The following is an 8,929-nucleotide window of genomic DNA, read 5'->3' as shown; positions in this document are numbered from 1 at the left end:
CTCTGGGCAAGTATGATCTCTGTGGACCCTGCTTCTAGGATTCTCATTTCCTAATAGATGAGAACACTGAATTGTAGTTATACCTCTGTGAACACGGTGAGGATATAAGGTCCCACAAATGCTGTCACCATCACTGGTGATGATTACCATTGTTCAATAGTAACTTCCCAGTGGCTCTTGGTGGAGCCCCAACTTTTCTATCATCAACCATCATCATATCACTCCATAGGGACAGTTCCCTGGTAAGTATTGAGAAATGAGAGAAAGGAAGAAAATTTCTGTGATGGTTTGAATATGCTTGGTCCTGGGAGTGGCACTATTAGGAGGTGTGGCCTTGTTGTAGGAAGTGCGTCACTGTGGGAATGGGCAATGAGACCCTCCTCCTAGTCACATGAGAGCCAGTCTTCTCCTGTTTGCCTTTGGAACAAGATATTGAGCTCTCAGCTCCTTCTCCAGAGCCATTCCTGCCTGGATGCTGCCATGTTCCCACCTTGATGATAGTGGACTGAACCTCTGAACCTGTAAGCCAGCCCCAGTTAAATGCTGTCCTTATAAGAGTTGTCTTTGTCATGGTGTCTGTTCACAGCAGTAAAACCCTAACTAAGACAATTTCGCAATGGAAGGAGAGATAATTGAGAGTCTTGGGTGCTCGCAACAGCAAGAACTTGAAGAATGAACTAAAGCAAAGCTAATGAAGAGTAAGAAAAGCCCATGGTTATATCTAATCTCTTTGTGATGCTTTTCCATGCTCCAATGTGGTTACTTATTGAGTCCCATTTAGAACTTAGTAAGGACAACATGCAAATGCCAATGATGCAGAATGAAGAGTTCTATCACTCACAACAGAAGACGGCAAACTGGGGGAGTCAGGGTCTGCATGGTGTTTGAGTGGGAATAAAGGGAAGGCAACACTCCATATTCTTCACCTGCTGGTGATGTCACCAAGAGGGCAGCAGAAACATTCGTGCTGAGCATTCCAGGAAATATCACTGTATGGAAACCATGGCCACCAAGAGCAGACACAGAGTTCCCCAGAAACCTGAGTGCCCAGAGATCCATGCACTGGTCAGGTACTTAAGAAAGTACCACTTTGTAGAGAACAGGGCTCAGCCACACAGACCTCGACCTTTCCTGGGGAAGGATGCCTCTGGTTTGGAGAAAAACAGCAGGAGTTTGAGCAGGTGATTGGCAAAATGTTTGGTTTGTGTGTCAAGACATTACCAGGTCCTTACAGGGAAGAAAAACACCCTGCACCTTCTTCATGAAATCTCTTTGGGTTTGGGGAGCAGAGACCACCGAAGATAGTGAAACCCAGAGATATGGCAGAGAGCTAAATGAAAGGGAATTAAGGACAATTCTAAAATTTGTTTTTGTTGTTGTTGATGATGTTGTTTTTGCTTCTGTATAAACAACTTTTCCATGAGACAGCTTCTGATCTCCACCCACCCCAACTTCTCCACATGGGGCATAGATGGTCGGCATCATGAAGGAGTCCAGATGGAAAAACCGCCAGAGGAGTTAATCATTGCTCCAGGCAAGGAGAATACGGCTTGCTTAATTTCATCCCCATAGAATTCTACATTTTGCCTTGCCCATTTTTCATGATTTAAGGATAAATATTGCTCTTAGGCCTAAGCAAACCCAAGCTAACTGCTCAATTTTCCAGTTCATATTTTCCGCAATGGACATAACTTTGGGAGAGCAGTTTTCGCCCTTTTAACTCTCTCACTCCATCTCAGATTTTAAAAAAGTAATAAGAAAGGGAAGAAAAATGTGTTAAGAAAATGAAGGCAAGGGAGGCAGAGTTCAGGAGTGGGGAGAAAAATTCCTCCATAAAAGACTCAGCAATAGTAGCTGGCTACAGGATAGAGAGAGTGGGGAAGGAAGGGGCGGGTGGTGAGACAGTAGATGCTGGCCAGCGGAGCCAAGCTCAGCCATAGCAGCAGGAAAGTGGGACAATGAGGAACTAATTACTATGAATTCCTCTACAACCACAAGAACTAGTGACTGTGCTTAGGTTATTCTAATTCTGCAAGGCCTCTGAGAGGTCCTTAAAAAGGAAGCCATTGGAGCTTCTGCCAAGCAGACGGAGTCAGCACAAAGTCAGAATAGCTTACGTCGGAGCATCCTGGAAAGGAATCTGCAGACACGGGTGGCATCTCCGCTTTCTGGGTTAGTTAAGGAGCGAGTCTGGGTTCGGTTGCTTCTCTTGCCACCCTCTCTTCCCTCCCTGCCAAGTCCTTGGCAGCTCATGACTCCGCCAGTCAGGCCAAATGCAAGCAGTAAATCAGGGTTAGGAGTCTAATTAATTGCGTTCACTCCAAAGAATTGAGATTTCAGGAAGGCTGAAAAGAAGCAAGGACCTTTGTAAATAAAGCTACAGGGAGCAAAGGAGGCTACAAGCTTCTTCCAATACAGCCCTATTTTATTGTTAATGAAGTATATGAGGTGCTCTCTATGACTAGGCCTTATTTTTAGACAGAATCCCCATCCCCACCCCCACCCCCAGGATGCCACCTTATAACTTCTATAACAGCCTCCTTCTCATGCTTCCTTGTCAAGAACCTATAAAGCAGGTGCTTCCTGACTGGAGTTTTCGACCCTTCTGAGATTTTAGAAGAGGCACTGCCCTTTGGACTGTGGCTTTCTGAAAACAATCTGGGATGGCCTCTTGGGGCTGTGACTTCTTTTGCCGGAATTTAATCTGCAGCTGAGCAAGCTACAGCCTCAACGGTGGGTATTGTTTTAGGAGCAGCCAACAAGGACAGCTGCCTTGGTGTCCTCTCTGTCGCTGTGATAAAAAACACTGACCAAGAGCTACTTAGAAAAGGAAGGCGTTATTTTCTCTTACATATCCCAGGCCATCGTTGTGGAAAGTCAAGGCGGGGGACCTTACTTCTAATCACAGAACTCAACTCACAGCCAAAGAATTACAGCTGAAACCATGAAGTCATGCGGCTTGATGGCTCCTTCGCAGGCTCCCTCTCAGCTGTCTTAGGAACAGCTGACCAGGGGATGGCGCCGCCCACAGTAGGCTGAGGACCCCTATATCAGTTTATAATAACCATGACAATTAGCAGCATGGTGTGATTGAAACTACATCCAATTTATTTCTAGAGCATCCGTGTTTACAGTATCTCCAGAGGAGAGAAATATCTTTTTACTTGCTCTAAGGTGGCATGCTACCTTGGGAGGTTTGCAGCTGCAGGGAATCAAAGACTGCAGTGGTCCAACCTGACACTGTTTATTTACTCCATTAGCCTGGATGACGAGCCCTAAAAATTCAGAGGACGTTGAGAACCAAAGTAGAAAGATGCAATATGTCTGGTTCTTGGACTTGCCTCAGCTCTGTGCCTTGATGCATACACATATCCACCATACACTAAGCTTGACTGACTTTACTTGGACTCCCACAGTTTTCAGTCATCAGCCCCCCTTCCATCTGGGGAGCGATTGCAGGCTAAGGAAGACTGTAGGCTGCCATCGTACTGGCTTCAGGTTACACCTATTTAGACTTAAGTATCTACTGGTTGCCTAGCCTTGTGCAAGGGCCGGTGTGGGATATGATACTTGATCTTGACTTAAGCGACTTGAAAGGAACCCGTTCCATTGCTTGTGTTCAACATGGGCTGATTTCAAAGTCTCTGAGTAGATGCTGTTCTCCCTCCTTACTCTCACACCGGCACACAATCTGCCACTCATGGGCTCTCCTTCTGCGGTTCTTGTTAAGCGTCTTCACTTCCCCTTGCTTGTAGTTGTGGTACCGGTGACAGTTGGTGATGACTTCATTCCAAAGCTTTGCCTGGGTGGCCCAGTACAGTTCAGACCTATGAGGATCAGGTAGAAATTCAAAGGTATGCTTCCTCACAGAGGACGGTTAATCGTAGCAAAACACCACAAAAATATATGTAACATTGCCAGGCTCATCTCTGAGACCCCGAAAAGAGACTGAGTCAGGACTAGGGGTTAGGTAATGTGGTTACAAATACCCCCTTCAAGAGATAAGACAACAAAGGAAATAAAGATAACTAGAAGATGATTTTAGTATGTGTTTTATTTTCCTAAACTCTGAGCTTTTCTTCACATCTTAGTGGTTATTGGTTTTGGTGGCTACCCAGCATTAAATCCTATGCCTTAATACTCAGATCGCCCATAACCAATGTCTCTCCTAGATACACGATTAATGGTTAGCACAATACAGTTCTTTCTTCGGAGCTGTGAGTTGCGCATAACTCTCCTAATGTATAACATGATATCCCCTATGTCTCCAGGGGCAATGATCAGAAGACGTCCCTTGGTGTTTCCAAAGTCTCCACTAAGGGGGCGGAACTTCCTCCTCTCGCTGATTCTTCAGTCAATTCTCTGTAAACACCATTAGTTGAAAATAATGCAAGGCACCGATTCTCAACTCCTTCATTCTCCAGTGAACTTGTTAAGATTCGATGCCTGAGACCGAAGAGACAGTTCAGTGGTTAAGAGCTCAGACTACTATTTTACAGGACTTGAGTTTAGTTTCCAGCACCCATGTTGGGAGGCTCAACTACCTGTAAGTCCAGCTCCAGGGGAATCTAACAACCTCTCTGGCTTCCTTACCGCATTCATGTGTACATGGTCACACAGAGACACATATATATACATAATTAAAAATAAAATATTTTTTTTTTGAAAAAGAACATGCTTGCTGCTTGTATCATTGAAATCAGAACCTTCTGAAGTTAGGTCAAGCATCAACATTTCTCAAGGTGTCTGGCTTATGCAAATGGAAACAAAGTTCAGAACTTAGGTTCAGAACATTCTCCTAAGTCCTAAGGATTAAGGCTCCCTATCTTTCATTCAATCACCTTGTTTGGGTTTGAACTTGCAGAATGGAAGCTGGAGTGAGACTGGGGCAAGACTCAACCTCGTTCTCTTAGCCCCCTGATTTGCACTCATCACTCCATACTGTGAGAGTAAAATAGCAATGGAGAAAATTCTAGAGATCTAGATATCGCCAAGATGAGGATTCTTGGGATAGTGTCAAAGCTTTATCTCACTTCTTTCCTGGGATGTCTGAATACCATTTCAGTACAATGTCAGCTTTTGTTCTTCTCCAACTTCTCATGTATGTGACATCCATGGGTCACAGCAGCCATAGAAAGCTGGGAACCACTCTCTTCTAATTAGCAGATGCCTCACTGACCAAAATTATGAGCCAGGAACTGGGCCAGAACAGTACTGGGAATGTTAGTCATTGTCAACAGGCCCAGAGTTTGTTTGCAGAACTGATAAGGACTGGGAAGATGTCACCACCATAGTAAAGAGCTCATAAAAGACTTTTGTCCTGTGCCTATTAAATGTCATTTGGCAATAACTTCCAAATTTGCTTTTGGGTAGACTACAAAGTCAAGTGTGCTCCCTCCTGATGTTTAAGAGGTAATTAGACCACCATATGGAAGGATTAAGGCTGCTATGAGAAATGGGTTTGTTAGAAAAAGCCAAGCTCAGGCTCTTGTTCTGCCTCATGCCATGCGGATAACACCTCAAACACCAGTCCCCTTGGCATTAGATTTCCTAGACCCCATAGCTATAAGAAAAATGTATGCCCACATATAAATGTTAAGCCTGGCCTCAGTTTCTAAAGGAAGAAAAATTTAAAAGCTTTGAGACAAAACTGATTTCTCTTTGAGTGTTCTAGTCATATTTTACTAATATCAAAATAGGGCCTCCCTCTGCCCCTCACCCCAGCCCACTCCATCCCATCCCAAACTTGCTACTGTTGCCTTGAAATTAAGACCATTCTTCCTCCTATGCTAGGCTAGGTCCCAGTGTTCAGTGTTGGGGATGAGTGGGGAAGCTCATGCCTCCTAGTCTCAGGCTCTTTCAGAACACACATGTACATCTCTGTAGAAGATGCCCTTTGCACTGAGCTGGTGGACTGTGACATCAAACAGGGAGTCACCATTTTTGTCTTTCTCTACCAACCCTCCCTGCCCCATGTCCCCAGCTCGGATTATGAGATGGTTTACTAAATCTGAACTGCAAATGATTTTCCCTCCAAGAACATCTCTTCTCTTTATGAAAGTTTATGTCAGCAAACAGATACGAAGGTGGAGAGGAAAGAAGGTGATGGAATCTAGCAACAGTATCTGCAGGTGATGACATCCAGTAACAGTATCTGCAGGTGATGGCATCGAAGGTATCTATGCCCTAAATAAAAACTTCTCTCAATAGATACTCACCTGCAAACTCCAGAAGGACCAATTAAGCAGTTCTTCCTAGAATTTCAGACCATTTCCATTACAAAGCACATCTTCCCAGAGACCAAGCCTCCAAAACACAGGCATCTGGGGGACACTTAAAACCCAATTATGAGCTGGACCTGATGCCTCACTCCTGTGAACCTAGCACAGGCGAGGCTGAAGCAAGAGGATCCTCATGGGACTGAGGCCAGCCTGGGCTATGGAGTGAGATGTTTATCTCAAATAACAAACACAGAAGAAGGAAGAGATCCCAATTATGGCATTGTCTGGCTGTGAATTTCCTGCTTCTGGTTGTTCTTTAAGCAGTAATTTTTACTTTCCTTTTAGCCACAGGCAGTAAATCTGCACTTCATAAGACGTGGCATGTGTCTGTTACTCAGAATACAACCAAGAAATTGGCTCAGAAATGTACATCAGAACCAAGCGAAACCAACAAGAATTCATTCTAGACTTGACTTTGAGTAAGACTCTTTACTCCAGGACTTAGAGCGACAGGGATAAGACTGAGCTGCTGGCAGCCACTTGGTCACAGGAAGTTTATGTTAAAGGAGAGCCCACTGGGAAGAAAAGTAAGCCAAGAGTTGAGGAGAATGAGGTGCTTCTGACATAATTCAAAACCGCAGCCCCAGAAATGAGTCAAGCAGCCACATAAGAAAACACATCATCCTTTTGTTTAAACCTACCGCGTTGGTTTTCCATCGGTTGAACGGAAAAGTTCCTAACTATTACCATCCTCTTTTGATGATGATTGATTTGAGGCTGCTCATGAAAGGGGACATATTGTTAGGACAGAATGGTGTAAGAACTGTTCTCTATAAGGCACAGTGGTCTGCACATGACCAAAGGCTTGCGATAGTACACTGAGAGTCAGTGTGAAGTGATGTCCAGACACATTGGTGTAACTTCACTTCCTGTCAGAACTGAGCGAAGACAGAATGTATGGGCTTCTTGTATTTCCCCGAGGTGTGCTGGAATTGGGGCAAAGAGAAGGGGCGAGGCTAAGGAAAGAGGAAAGCAATTGATAGGTTTTGAAAACAAGCTGAATCTTGCCTGAGGTCATGTTTTCATTAATTGACTTTTGGACTTGAGTTAAGAATAGCAGGATGGAAACCCTTGTAAAAATAGAACCCACGGAGTGAAGCAAACTTTCTCATAACAACCCAAGTGAGAGTAACGATGTGAGCTCATCCAATTTGAAGGATAAACAAATTAGGTACTCCACGCAACGGGACTGAGTCATTTTATTTTGCAGATAAACGCCATGAAATAGAGGGTAGATAGAGAATCTGGCTTAAGGAGGACTAGGGTAAGGAAGGCAGAGACTAACTGTTCTATGGGAAAGCATGGTTCATCAACAGCTACTGACCCTAGGGACCCTTTAAAATCTGTATCCTAACGGCACCCCCAACACATACAGACCACAAGAAACTCATTGTGGAGATGCAATTTATTAAAACCATGGAAGAAGAACAAATAATACTTTATTTTCTATTTGCAATTGATGAGCTTGTCTTCCCCGGGGCCAGACATATTCATTGGCTTTCGGATATCAAGTTCTGTGAAAACAGAGAATTTCTTTTTTAAAGTTCCCTTTAAAAGAGTTCTGCCCGTCATTTTTTTCCCTGCCATTGTATACACAGAAAATGACAACTTTGTAGAGGTGGGGCAGAGATTGCTGCCTCAGACAGACACAGAGTTCCCCAATCGAGAAATACCTCTTTTGGCCAGAAGTGAGCTGGGAAACCCAGACTGTCTGTAAGATCAAGTTTGTACTGAAGCCTTCTGGGAAAGAGGGAAAAGTCCTAATCGAGAAGAGACCGGTGCTTTGGCTTTAGGCCTGCTCCCTGGAAGACTCTGAACAAACCTCCATCTTGGGGAACACTGGTCTGCTTATGGATAAAATGGTGACATAGGCTGTGTCCCCTACCTCACAGGACTGCTGTGAGAAGCAGGGCTACCATGCTCCTTCGTGTATTTTGCAAGCAGAGAGTGCTATAGGAATGTGTATGCAGAATAAAAATGAACACTGAGCTCCCGTCTTGATCTCAACCTCTTAAACTATGGGTTGCAACTCCATATTCGGTCACATAACTGAAGGTGGGGGTTACAAAACAAAAATCTATCACATAGTGGACCCAAGCTGTTTGTGGAGTGCCCAGTCGTGTTCAGTTGTGTGACTTACGTGCGGCTTTATCTCTGTGTGCACACGGTAAGTTCACTGGCCATGCTGTCCCACCGCACAAACCAGTGAGGATATCTTAGCTCAGACTCACTGACAAATTGTAACGCTGGAGCATACACAGTTTTCTGCTCTTACAGAAACATAATGGCTTAATTATAGAAAACAAATGTTTTCCTTCAGTGGCTTCTGAGCTTGTAAATATCAAATCAGTACATCCTTGGTTTGTTTTTGTGTTGGATTACTTGATTTTCAAAATTGTCTTTCGGATAGTTGGCTTGAATTTCATTTAAAAAGTCATTAAGTGGACTTCGACTTTCAATTAAATGGAATTTCTAACAATTTCTGCAGTAGCTCTAAACATGTTTCTGCCGTTTGTCCTGTAAGGAGAGAAATTTGAAGTGGCATTCTCAGCATTGATATCTATTTATAACATCAGAATCTTGCTCAACTCTGAAAAATTTTAGAGATACTCTGTATCCTGTAGGATCAAATATCCATCCAAGATGTC

The sequence above is a fragment of the Rattus rattus genome, chromosome 7 (assembly GCF_011064425.1).
Source record: "Rattus rattus isolate New Zealand chromosome 7, Rrattus_CSIRO_v1, whole genome shotgun sequence".
NCBI lineage: Eukaryota > Metazoa > Chordata > Mammalia > Rodentia > Muridae > Rattus > Rattus rattus.
This window is presented reverse-complemented; position numbering follows the sequence as displayed.